Source organism: Mus caroli, unplaced genomic scaffold (assembly GCF_978045245.1).
Source record: "Mus caroli unplaced genomic scaffold, Mus_caroli_1 scaffold_8, whole genome shotgun sequence".
Taxonomy (NCBI): Eukaryota; Metazoa; Chordata; class Mammalia; order Rodentia; family Muridae; genus Mus; species Mus caroli.
The window spans coordinates 442760-456446 of NW_028227263.1; positions in this window are offsets into that span (position 1 = coordinate 442760).

Here is a 13687-nt window from a genome sequence, read left to right on the forward strand (position 1 = left end):
CACAGAGAAAGCCTGTCTCAAAAAACAAAAAGAAAAAAAAATGTGGGTACAAAACAGATTCATCCTGGAAGCAGGGACAGTGGCCCCCACTTGTCAGCCCCATGTGGGAAGCTGAGGGAAAAGAACTGCCATGAATCTGAGGCCAACCTGGGCTACAGAGTGCATTCCAGACTGGTCTGGGCTGAAGGGTGAGACCATATCTCAAAACATAAAATAAAATTGTTTAGAAATAGATGAATGAGTGAAAGAATGAATGAATGAACTCATCCTAACAGGAGAAAAAGAGCAAGCTAATGGGCCTTTTGTATGTCACAGAACTGAGCAGCAGGTGTCTGGCCTTTAAATTGGGTAGAGTCCCAGGAGGAACAGACGGAGTCCTGGGAAAGAGCAGTCAGAAGCAGCATCTGCCTTCTGAGATGGTTAAAGGCCCTGAGCCCTCTGTTTGGTGGAATTAAAGGGAACTTTCATTGTTCACCAATGTATGAATTTGAGCTGACTTTTGGTCAGATGGTTCAAAAGGATAAGAAGGTCATTTGAAAGTCTGTCCCCTTTGACCTGGTTGTTTAATTTTGTTTGATTTTTGTCTGTAGGAAGTAGCCAGAGAACTGTGGAGATTTGACACCCTATAATGAGCACTGTGGTGAGACTTGTAAAACCTAGCTGGATCTGGTGACAGCCACGGAGAGCAAAGCTGTCAGGCACTAGGAGACTCGCTTAAGTTCACACTAGAAAGATGACAAATGATAACGGTGGCAACCTCAGGATTCAGCAATCCCATGACCTTTGGACTTCTTCCCATGTTTATTCAATGCACATCAGTTACTTCTGGGTGTTAAACCCCCCCCAAAGACATGTATATTTTAAAGGTGAAATGAGGTCTGTCCTGTGCTATTCCTAAATGTCTTTTATATTTTTACTTTTTTTTCCTGACTAAATAAAGTCACAAAACACTTGTAATACAGAGAATGAGAAAAACAAGCACTCAGAATAATGTATTTCTTCAGCCCTCTAATCACCTCTTTCTTTTTGTTAATATTGTTATGTTTCCACCCTGCTTTCCCCCCATAAATTTATATCCCCCTCGCAAAATATACCCAGCCTTATGCTTTCAACATGCCCCCAGGACAATTCACTTATTATGTGTTTAAAATACAATCCTGAGGATAAAAGTTATTAGCTGAAATAAAATAAAATGTAGCTTTTGCAATAAGAAAATAGTTATTGTTGAGGAGAAAGAAGGGAAGACCACTTATAGATAAAGCCTGTGTCTACAATGTAAATTTTGGGGGGTGGGTTCAAGACAGGGTTTCTCTGTGTAGTCCTGGCTGTCCTGGAACTTGATCTATAGACCAGGCTGGCCTTGAACTCACAGAGATCTGCCTGCCTCTACCTCCTGAATGTAGGGATCAAAGCCATGTCTCATCACCATTGCTGGGTAGAATAATGTAACTTTGTGTGTGTATGTGTGCACGCGTGAGTTTGCAAGCACAAAGTATAGGGAAAAAACATATATATCACAAAAATCCAAACTATTGTTTCTGACTCTTGGTTCAGGACATGGCTTTGGTGAAACTCACCCTGCCCAGCTTGGTTTCTGTCCTAAATATGTTCAGAATCCAGCTTGTCTCAACAACAGGAGCAAAGAGACCCTTTAGACAGACTTGAATCTTCAATGTCATGCTTGTAGATTGCTTTATTCTCAACAAGGTCCAGACTTTAAAAATGGGACCTTAAAAGCAGGAGGGGGGGCATGGGGGCATGGCTCAGTGGCAGAGCACTTACCTAGCATTCAAGAGGCCCTGGGTTCAATGTCCAGCCCACTCAAAGGAGCGTCAAAAGAGCCAAATTAATACGTTTTACGATACAAATATTATTGATCTCTAAATTCTTACATAATTTTCAAACTCGATGCTCATTTTAGCAACTGAACACATTAGAACTGGGTGAGAAATATCTGAAACACTCTTGCTGATGTCAAGTTTTGGAGGAACCCTTGTGAGAGCCACTTCTGTAACACCGGAGAATCACAGCCCAAATGTTAGATAACACTGGACAGGACAGGTGACATGAGAATGACTGGGGAGGGCCAATGGCAGAACTCCTAAGCATGTCCTCAGGTGTCTGAGAGCTCTGTGTGTTCTATTTAGGCCAGTGGTTTCAAGACACTTTCATTGGACTGAGGCTATGGCTCAGTGGCAAAGAACTTGCCCAGCACATGGAAGGCTCCCGGTTCAATCCCCAGTATTACAGCGTGGAATTATTAATTTTCCATTCTTGACCAAATCAGCTTCCAGAAATCCGCCATCCCTCATATTTTCTTTCAGATGCAGAGAAAAGTGAAGACGACCCAAGTCGAAAGCAAATCCCTCCAAGTTCAACATTGAAATGTGCTCACTACAGTAATTGATTTTTATTATTGTTTTGTTTATTTGTTTGCTTGCTTTGTTGGAGGCAAGGTCTTTACAGCCTAGGCTGGCCTCAAACTCAGGGCAATTCTCCTGCCTCAGCTTCTGGAATTCTGAGGTTATAGGTGTGAGAAATCACTGCCTGATTTAGAAGTTAATTTCTTTTTTTTTTTTTTTTTTTTTTTTTTGGTTTGGTTTGGTTTTTGTTTTTGTTTGTTTTTTTTTTCGGGGCAGGGTTTCTCTGTATAGTCCCAGCTGTCCTGGAACTCACTTTGTAGACCAGGCTGGCCTCAAACTCAGAAATATGCCTGCCTCTGCCTCCCGAGATTAAAGGTATGCACCACTACGCCCGGCTTGACTTCTTTTTTCAATGTTATATCTGCATCAAAAATAGTAGGCTAGCAGCAATCCAAACCTGGCCAAGAGGACCACTCGCTCTACAGTGATTAGCCTGGATCCACACATTGTGTTAGAAGGAAGGACAGCAAGCTAAAATGAAGGCAGGTCATTTGCTCTGATTTTGGTTCAAGAAGAGACCCTAAAAGTATAAATAGGTTTCAGACCGGCATTAAGCGGTCGGGCTCCTGGGATCACAGGACAGCCCCGGGTGATAGAATGTTTTTCCTTGTGTGCCCTGGATCTTATCACTGGAAAATGTGCTCTTTACCTTTGTGAGCCTTGGGTAAGCCTTCCATACTCAGTGGAGGAAAACACAAAAACAAATTCTTAACAGGAAGCCATTAAATAACCGTTCACTTTAAATGAATGCTTCACAGAGAAGTGACGACATAATTGGGAAGAAGTAACTGGGAGAGGAACTAAGATTCCCTGAGCCATTTGGGCTTTCTCCATAAGCCCTCTTCCTGAAAATTGCCAAAGGAAGTCCCAAGAAGCCTGTCAGGAAGTCCTATTTTCTCCATGCCTGCTAGGGAACCCCTTACAAGCCACAGCACAGGGTGTAAACGGGTGCATTGCTGAACCGCTTCCCGGCTGAAGAAGAGTCCTGACTAGAAAGGGCTGCAAATAGCCTGGGCAGAGTGGCGTTGACTAGGATTGAGAGTGTCAACTGTGCTCTGCTGAACTGGGGCTGGGCTCTGAACACTCCAAAAGGGGGGGGGGGGGGAAGAAGTTGAGCCTTCTCCAGGAGTAACCTCTGTGAGCCTAGACTGTTCTTGGGGAGGTCCTGCTCCGCTTACATAGAAGCAGAGGGACTTGGGGAGCCAGGACCTGCTGTGCACCCACGGGACATCATGACTAAGGTAGGAAGGGTTAATTTGGCTCCTGCTATATAGGAGAGTGCAGTCTACCTTGGTGGGTAACCCCTGAGGGTTGGGCCGGGCTGTGGTGGCACACGCCTTTAGTCCCAGCACTTGGGAGGCAGAGACAGGCAGATTTCTGAGTTCGAGGCCAGCCTGGTCTACAAAGTGAGTTTCAGGACAGCCAAGGCTACACAGAGAAACCCTGTCTCGAAAAACAACAACAACAAAGACCTGAGGGTTGGAAGAGCCGAGTCAGTCACTGGAAGCAGGAGCTTGTAGTAGTTTCTCACATCTTGGGGATCAGGAAACAGAAAGCCGGACCCAGAACCCATACCGTTCAAGGCCTGCCTCTAGGACCCTCATCCCTAAAGTCAAACTTTGTAAGACAGCCCTACCAAATGGGGAAGTATTCCAACCTGAGAGCTTGTGGAGTACACTTCACCATCAAGCTGGGATGAAGGTTCTGAAGTAGTACACCCAGTGGGATGTCAGTGTGGACCCGGAGATTCTACTTCTCCACCAGGGACAAAGGTGCCACCGTGAGGCAAGCGGCAGAACAGACCTGAGACATGAGGATGGGGGGGGGGGGGGGGGGAGACAGAGAGAGCATCTGCTCACAGCCTACTGGCCAGAGTTGATCACATGCTTCACCTCAAACAGCAAGGAAGCTTGGGAAATGGAGTTCGGGATAGTGGATCAGCGTGTTCTTATTATTGTAGCTCTTCCCTTGAGAAGCAGTGCTTGGCTTCTCAAGTTTAAGAAGGCAAGAGCGGTCTGTTGTTTTGTGATCCCAGCACTAGGCAGGTGCAAGCAGGATTGTCAGGAGCTAGCGGTCATGGTTAAGGATTGCCTGGACTATGTGAGACCCCGTCTCAGAAGAACAAAAACCGGGAGGGAGGAAGGAGGAAAGTGAGGGACTGCTTAGCTGTTGTGATAAGAGGGGTGTCTTAGCCAAATTAAACAAAACACCACAGGGATCTGTCTATTAGATTTCTCCAAAGTTGCCAGTTTAGCCGGGCGTGGTGGCGCACGCCTTTAATCCCAGCACTCCGGAGGCTGAGGCAGGCATATTTCTGAGTTCGAGGCCAGCCTGGTCTACAAAGTGAGTTCCAGGACAGCCAGGGCTGTACAGAGAAACCCTGTCTCAAAAAACAAAAACAGCCGGGCATGGTGGCACACGCCTTTAGTCCCAGCACTTGGGAGGCAGAGGCAGGTGGATTTATGAGTTCGAGGCCAGCCTGGTCTACAGAGTGAGTTCCAGGACAGCCAGGGCTACAGAGAGAAACCCTGTCTCGAAAAAAAACAAAACAACAAAACAAAAAAACAAAACAAAACAAAACAAAAAAAAACAAAGTTGCCACTTTGATAGAGTAAAGAAAGAATGACTGAACATTGACACGGCACCACGGAGCTGAGCCTCTAGACTGAGAACCACCAGTCTCAACCTTCCTAATGCTGCTGCCCTTTAAAACAGTTCCTATGTTGTGGTTACCCAAACCATTAACATTATTTTCTTTGTTACTTCATAAGTGTGATTTTGCTAATGTTATGAATCTTAATGAAAATATCTGTGCTTTCAGGTGATCCTTTAAAAGAGTAGTTCGACCCCCAAAGGGGTCGCAGCCCACATGTTGAGAACGACTAAATTCCCAAGTACCCTTGGTGCTTCTCTTTTCCACCTCTAGAGGGAAGGCTAGCCAAGGTGACCGCCTTTGAGATTTTTTTTGTATTGCTGACTGGGCGCCTGGTGTGCGAGAAATGATGTCAGCATCTGTATTTATCCCTGCCTTATCTCTGGTTGTACGAATAAATACTCTAAATAGTAAATACATTTTACTTTGGGTTTTTGTTTGTTTTCTTTTGGGGGAGGGAATATTTTGTCAGTTTGGGTTTTTTCCTTGTTTGCTTATTTTAATTCTTTTTACATTTATGGGGGGAGGGGGGAATGTCATTCCATGGCATGTATGTAGAAGTCAGAGCACAACTTGCAGGATTGTGCTAACACACTCCACCATGTGAGGATCATGAATTCAACTCACAACATCGGGGTTAGTGGCTAGTGTCTTAACATTGCTGTGCTGTCTCCTCCAAGACCCTTTTTTGCTTGCCCTTTAAGACAGGGTTTTATGTAGCATAGGCTAGCCTCAAACTCACGATGTAGTCAAGGCTGTCCTTGAACTCTTAATGATCTCAAGTCGATCTCCTGAGTGCAGTGGTGACAGGTGAGCCACCACCACAGCAAATTCTCGATGCATAGCACCTTGGGGTTGTGGGAAGGGACTAAACACTCTTTAGCTGCCTGTGGGCTCCCTTCCCTCCCTCCCTGGGCATTGTCTGCAGCTATAGGAGAGTAGAAGCAGTCGCCACCCTCAGATCAAACTGCACTAAGGGCCCAGCGTGTCTTGCACCTATTGGATCCGCATCGTGTCACCTCTCAGCTTGCAGGTTCTGAGCCCACTGGACACTTTTGGTTCCGCACGGGACACTTTTGGAAGCGCAAGCATCCTCGCGCGGCGAGTTCGGTGAGGGACCACCAGGAGGCGCGCTTGCGCTTCGGACGCTCTGAGGCGCCGCCGATCGCGGTTTCCCCGCAAAAATCTTCAGGTCTCATTTCTTTCTTTCTGCCCCTAGCCACGATTATAAGGGTCGTGGAAGAGTCGAGCTTTACTTTTAGAACTAGGGAGGGATTTGGCTGGTGTCACTCAGGACACACCCTGAGATTCCTGGCCCGCCACAGCTGGACACTCAGCCAGCAGACACACTGGGATCTCCTCAGCTCAGGGCATGTCAGTATACCCAAGATGTCCAGACTGGCCCATGCTGGTCACTGCAGGCTGTGCTGCCCACCTCCTCACCCAGCCTCCAGATGTGACACCATACAACAGGAGGCACACAAACCCCTTGGCCTCTTTAGGCCTCCACCTTCCTGAACCGGTTAAATGAGAGGTCAGATGAGTATACATGCTTATTAATGTCTGCTAGGACTGCCAGAACAAAAATCTTATGAAGGGGTAGGTCAGGTGGCAGTGTCAGCCCTTGAGGTCAAGATGGGCAGGCCTGGCCACTGAAGCCTGTGTCCTCACAGACCTATGCAGAAACCCTGTGTCATCTTAGTTATCTCTTTAATTTTTGGTTTGTTTGTTTTTGGTTTTTGAGTCAGGGCTTCACTATGTAGTCCTAGCTATCCTGAAACTCACTGAGTTGACCAGACAGGCCTAGAAGTCACAGACATCCTCCTGCCTCTCTATCTGCATCCCTGGTACTGGAATTGAAGCCATATGCCACCACACCAGGATTTTTTTCTTTTTTTTTTTTTCTTTTTTCTTTTCTTTTTTTTTTTTTGACAGTCTCTATATAGATCAGAACAGGCTAATTTCAAACTTATCTCCACCTACCTCTGCCTCCTGAGTGCTGGAATTGAAGGAATTTTTATATTTAAGTGTGTGTGTGTGTGTGTATGTGTGTGTGTGTACATGTGGATATGAAGACCTGAGGCTGGTGTCAGGAACCTCCAACAGTCTTCCACTTAATTCTTTGAGGCAGTGTCTCACTTACACCCAGAGCTCACCTATATGCACAGCTTCTCTAGCTGGCTTGTTCTGGGAGCCTCTGTCTATGCCTTCAGAGGCTGGAGATACAGGCAGGCGCCACACTTACCCAGTGACAGTGGTACTGAGATCCAGTCTTCATGACCTGGACAAATGCTTTAACCCCTCCCCTTTTTCTCCAGGTCACATGAATTCTATTTCTGGTTTCCTCCTGCTCCTTTAAGATCTCTTCCTCTCCTCTCATGACCTCCTGTCTGTCTATGACACACTGACATATACACGCATATAAATAAACATTTTTTTTCTTATTTAAAAAATGTAGCCGGGTGGTGGTGGCACACTCCTTTAATCCCAGCACTTGGGAGGCAGAGGCAAGCAGATTTCTGAGTTCGAGGCCAGCCTGATCTACAAAGTGAGTTCCAGGACAGCCAGGGCTACACAGAGAAACCCTGTCTCAAAAAACAACAACAACAAAAAAAATGTAATTGTGCATGTGGCTGTTTTGCCTGCATGTTTGTATGTGCACGACATGCATGCAGTGCCAGAGGAGGCCAGTAGAGGCTCTAATTCCCCTAGAACTGGAGTTACAGTTATAAGTTGTCAGGTAGGTGCTGGGAACCGAACCTGGGTCCTCTTCCAGAGCAGCCAGTGATCTTTAGTGCTGAGCATCCTCTCCCCACTCCACATACACAGATTTAAATCTGGGTTTTGTGTATGAGAGAGAACACACACTGTTTGCCTTTCTGAGTCTGGTTTCGTTTTTCATAATTTTATTTATTTTGTGTACGTACACATATATGGAAGTCAGAGGACAACTCTCAGGAGTCAGTTCTCTTTTTACCCTGAGTTTCCAGGGATAGAACTCAGGCATCTGGCTTGGTGGCAAGCCACTTTATTCAATGAGCCCTCTTGTTGGCCAGAGTCTGTCTTATTTCATTAACATGATGATTTCCAGTTTAGTCCTTTCCCTGCAACATCCCCCTCCCCAGCTCCTTTTAAAGGGTTTTTGGAAGAAAAGAAAAAAAGACGGTTATAGAAAAAGAGTTCTTCCACCTCTCTTATCCTGAGGCAACTACTTCCTGTTGTTCTCTCTCTCTCTCTCTCTCTCTCTCTCTCTCTCTCTCTCTCTCTCTCTCTCTCTCTCTCTCTCTTCCTCCCTCCTTCTCCCTCCCCACCTTCCTTTTTTCTTTTAAGATGTTCTGGTGGAACCCAGAGCCTTTTGCTTGCTCCGCTGTGGTCCACCTCTGAGCCCCATCCCTGACAACTCTGCATCTTATGCCTTCTTTTGGCAATGGTCTTTGCACTGCGAGGCATATATGACACATGTGTTTGTACCCATTCTTTCATGTACAGCTGATCTGATCTTCCTGCTTGTGACACTGTGGTACTATAGCCACGAGGCTTGGCAGCCATCATGAGAGGCCAGCCTTGAACCTCTGTGAGTTCACAAGGAGGTGAGGTTTTCCTCCCAGCCATCCACACTTCCTGGATCAACTACAAGTCTCCAGGGTCTGCTCTACATGATGTCATACAAGAAATCAGGAGTGGGCAGCAGACACAGGGCAGCCAGCACTGCAATATTCTCCGGGAGGCAGGCATAGAGAGGGCAAGCCTGGGACAGGAGCTGAAACTCACAGCTCAGTGATGAGCATGTATAGGCTTGAGAAGCTCTGAGTCCTATTTCCAGCCCAAACAATAGCATTAAAACCCTACACATTGCCAGACATGGTGGCACATGTCAATAATCCTAGCATTCAGGAGGCAGAGACAGGAGGATCTCTGTGAGTTCAAGGCCAGCCTGGTCTACACAAGTAAGTTCCAGGACAGTCAGAGCTGCACAGTGAAACCCTGTCTCCAAACAAAAACAGCCCACACCTCTGTGTCTGTGTTGGTTTTTGTTTTGTTTTGTTTTTCAGTTATTTGTAGACAGACTTGTACATGTGGATACTGAGTGTTACCCTTCAGGCCTTTGACAGAGATGAGACTACTCTCTGCTCCTGCTTACAGCCTAAATACTTACTTATCTGTGTATTGCCGACAGATATGGATTTGCTCTGTTGAGCAGACACCGTAGCTATTGCCTATTATTGTGTATGAGGTCCTGGTGTGAGGGTTGATTCTACAATACTACCACAAAATTATTTACTTATTAGATTTGATTTTTATAAATTACATGCATGTATGTGTAATACAAGGGTGCATGCACAAGTGTGCAGGAGGCGTTCGAGGAGGCCAGAGGTCCTCTAGAGCTGGAGTTCCAGGCTGTTTGACCTGCTATGTGGGTAGTGGGAATGGAACCTGGGTCCTCTGCAAGAGCAACCAGTGCTCTTAACTGATGAGCCATCTCTGCAGCCCTGAGATTTTGTTTTTAATTTGTAGACATAAAGCATTACCTCCTCACCAAACTAACATCATCATACAGTATCCAGCACACGTCCATAAAACTCATTCTCTCTCCACAGCACATTTCCTGAAGCTGGGCAGAGACACTTCTCGCTGTCATTCCAGTGCTTGGGTTGAAGCAGAAGGTCAGAGAGTTGGAGGCCAGCCTGAGGCAGACCCTGTCTGAAAAGAATCCCAGCCATTTCCCAAGACCCTGGGTCTCATCACTAGCATCAACTTTAAAAGTCCATAAACTGAAGACATGATTTGATGGTTAAGAACACTTGCTGCTCTTGCAGGGGACCCAAGTTCAATTCCCAGTGTCCCCAGGATGGCTCTCAACCATCTGTAACTCTGGGGGACCTGATGCCCTCTTCTGGCTTCCAAGGGCATGATGTGCATGCGATCTGTTGCAGGCAAAACACCCATATACATAAAATAAAAGTAAAGGAATCGTCTTTTCCTTTGGGGGGGGGACACACTCTAAATCTAGACATGATGTCTCAGATAATCCCAGTTTGGGAGAATGAGGCAGGAGAATTGCAGCCAGTTCTCAGCTACACAGCAAGTTCCAGATCGGCTTGGGTTACAGAGTAAGACCATATGTTAATCTCCATCCCACTCCCTCAAAAAACAAACAAACTTTAAAACTATTTTTTCACTGCTATTTTATCAAGATGGACAGCAAACCCAACCCATGTATCACTCTCTGCAGACCCTGTCCTGTGGTCCATACTGTCTTCAGTGGGAGCATTGTGGGAAGGCTGGGGCCGAAAGCAAGCGTGAAGTGTAGAGGTCCCTGGGAGGGAGAGAGGAAATGATACAAAATTCCCCGTTGGCACACAATGGTCATCCTAGGAGACTGAGGCAGAAGACCACGTCTCAGAAAAACAGTAAACATGAAATCACAAGGCAAGACGTATGAACATTTGCAGCAGGAATCCTTGATCAGCAACGATGAAATCCCTTAAAACAAATGGACATGAGGAAAACCTCTGTGAAGAACCGGCCATAAAAAAAAAAAAAAAGCGCATCAAACTGCCGGGGAAGTGGCGGGGCACATCTTTAACCCTAGCACTTGGGAGACAGAGGCAGGCAGATCTCTGTGATTTTGAAGCCAGCCTCGTCTACAGAGCAAGTTCCAGCAGAAATCCTGTCTCAAAAAACAAAATAGTATCAAGACACTGCACGTGATGCGATTACTAACACCAATGGCAGAGCACCGCCCCCAGCCACATCCCTGTCAACGTGGTCTTCACTGTGGGGGAGAGGAGTCCTAGAATGAGAAAACATGTATCCTCAGTTTTCCATACTGTCTGTTTACAGTGCAGATCCCTTCCATGGTCTCTCACCTCTACCAGGTAACTGCAACAGGAGCGCCCTCCTCAACACAAGTTCTGCCACACTTGCCAGGGGGGCAGCAGCAACAGACCTTGCTGGTGTGACTCCCCTCCCCCAACTCAGTATTCCTCCTATGCTTTGGTCCCGCTGACTACAAGTTCAGGTGCCCACCTAAAACCCCTCTTCCTGGGTTTCCACTATATTATATATTATGTAAATATATAATATATTAACCACAGACTGGTGTTTTGTTTTGTTCTGTTTTTGAAACAGGGTCTCAATTCATTTCTCTGGATGTTCTGGAACTCACTACCTGCCTCCCAAGGGCTGGGATTAGACTCACGCTCAGACTGTAAAGGGCCCAGAAGGGCAGATGCAGGAAATCAGGGTGTAGAGAAGGCTCTGTTTCCCAGATCTCCTGAGTGCTACCTGAGCTGTAAGTTCAGAGGCTTCCAGAAACTTTTCTGAGGCAGGAGCTAATGGAAACTTCGTGGAATAGGTATGGTGGGTCAGACCGACAGCTTTGGCGTTTTAGACAAGGCCAACATCAGTTCTTCCAGCGGGGTGGGTGTCCGCTCACGCTCACAGAGAGTGAGGGATTCCAGCTCAGCGAGACCATTAGCATACCAAAAAGATACATCTTCTCTGAGACTCCCAGGGTGTCCGAAGCTGTCTGGCAGGAAATCCGGACCAGGACAAAATACATACCTCAGCCGTGTCACAGGCCAGGCCCATTTCCATCTCTGGCACCAATTCCCACTCAGCTCTTAATCGCCCCACCCTCACTCTCTTTCTCCTTTCTGGTCTTTGGAAGCTTTTTCCAGAGTCAGTTCCTAATCCAACAGAGGTAAAAGGCTAACTGCCTTCAGGCTCTTTGTTTCCTGTGGGGAAGACACACACCTCTGATCCTCTCACAGTGACTAGGAGCCACAGATGGCAAAGACCCTCAGTTGCCCCCTCAGAGCCACCCTGCTCCTGCCCCTCCTCTAGCAATCAGAAGACTGGGTCAGCCAATGTTCTTGAACCCACCAGCTGAGACACATGGACCTGTCACCATTACCCAACACTACTTCCAGTGTCAGTCACACTTGCTTTCTCAGCCTGCCTTGCAGCTAGGGGTTGGGTGGGGGCAGTGGATAACTAGTCCCGTGGTAAATTCCTGGTTGCTAGATGGCAGAGGAATTTGCCAAAAAGTTTAAGCAAGCTTTGACTTTCCCAATGAGACAGCCTGGACAGACAGACACCAGGACACATGCATGAAGCTAGATTCCCCTTTGCACTTGATGCTGGACGAAGAGACTGTCTTTAAGCGACACCCAGGTCTGGTGATTCATGCTGTTAATCCCAGCACTAAGGAGTCAAAGGCAGACAGATCTCTGAGTTCAAGGCCAGCTTGGTCTACATAAGGTTCCAGGACATCCAGAGCTGTATAATAGAGAAGCTTTGTCCCGGTAAGACCCAAAGAAGGGTGAGTATGTATGTGTGTGTGTGTGTGAATTTCCAATAAGCCCTTCTGCACCCACACTCCCATCAGCTAGCATGTCCCAAACTGGCAAAAGCCAGTGGGGCTTTCTGACTTAAGCTATGGTATCCTCCTAGCCTCATTTGGAGGTTGGGTATGAGGGGTCCTAGCAGTCAGAAAGGGAGCCACCCATAGTCAACAAAGGCACCAGGCCCCCCTGTAAGCCCCTAACAGTCATGTGAATCCCCCACCTGTGCCTCCTCTGAACCCCACTTGGGATAGAACAAATAACTTTTGATACAAACCAACTCCTTTTTAATGTAGAAAACAAGTCATGTACATAAATATGATCTGGGGCATAAATAAAGTAAGAAAATAGAAGACGCACACACAATAAATTACTTATAAATATCACGCTGCCACGTAAGTGCCGGGGAAAGGACTCCACAGTTCCCCGGCTGCCACTGGAGAATTTGGGACTTCCTAATCTTGTTGCTTGTTTGTAAATGAGGGGTCCAGGTTGACATAGGCAGCAGACACGTTGATTCATAATGTTTGGTGACCAGGACTGAGAGCCAGGAGCTGGGGACACAACTGGATGGCTCATAAGCTACCTGCTCTGAGGTTGGAGAGCCCAGGTGAACTCTGGGAAAGGTCAGAGGAGCAGATCCAGGCCCTGGAAATCTGGGGTCACGGGACTGAGACAAGCTCCTGGGGCACAAGTGGCAGCTAGGCTATGCACTCAGCTAAGGGTCACTTCCATCTGACATTTATAAGTGGAGAAAGGGGAAGCTACGTGGTCAGCTGGAATTCGTAATCCTAAGACCATCCTTCAAGGCTCCCAAGGCTTTGTTCCAAGTTTGTAACCCCAGTTAGTTCTGGCCAGGAGACATTTGGGGGGCAAGCTAAGATCCCATGAGATCCATATAGGGAATATATATTTTAGAGCCCGCTTTCTATACATGAATTTTATCATTTGACTTCATACCTTCTGGCTTCCTTGCTAAAACCATCCAAGTCACAGATTTGGCTCAAAACTAAGAATGTTTCACAGGAGTGAGTTCCCTATTAGTGGAGGTATTCAAACAGAACTGGAGTAACCTAAGCACATATCAGCAGCCTCCAAAGTCAGTGGGGCTCCGATGGCAGCCAGGCAGGTTGTCAACTTAGGTTCATGATCAAGTCTAGCCACTAACACGACAGGGTCCATGTGAGACTTAGAATATTTACAGCTTCCTAAGGGGGAAGTTCACGGGACCTTGGGGTTTTCTCCATCCTGTCGGAATCCTG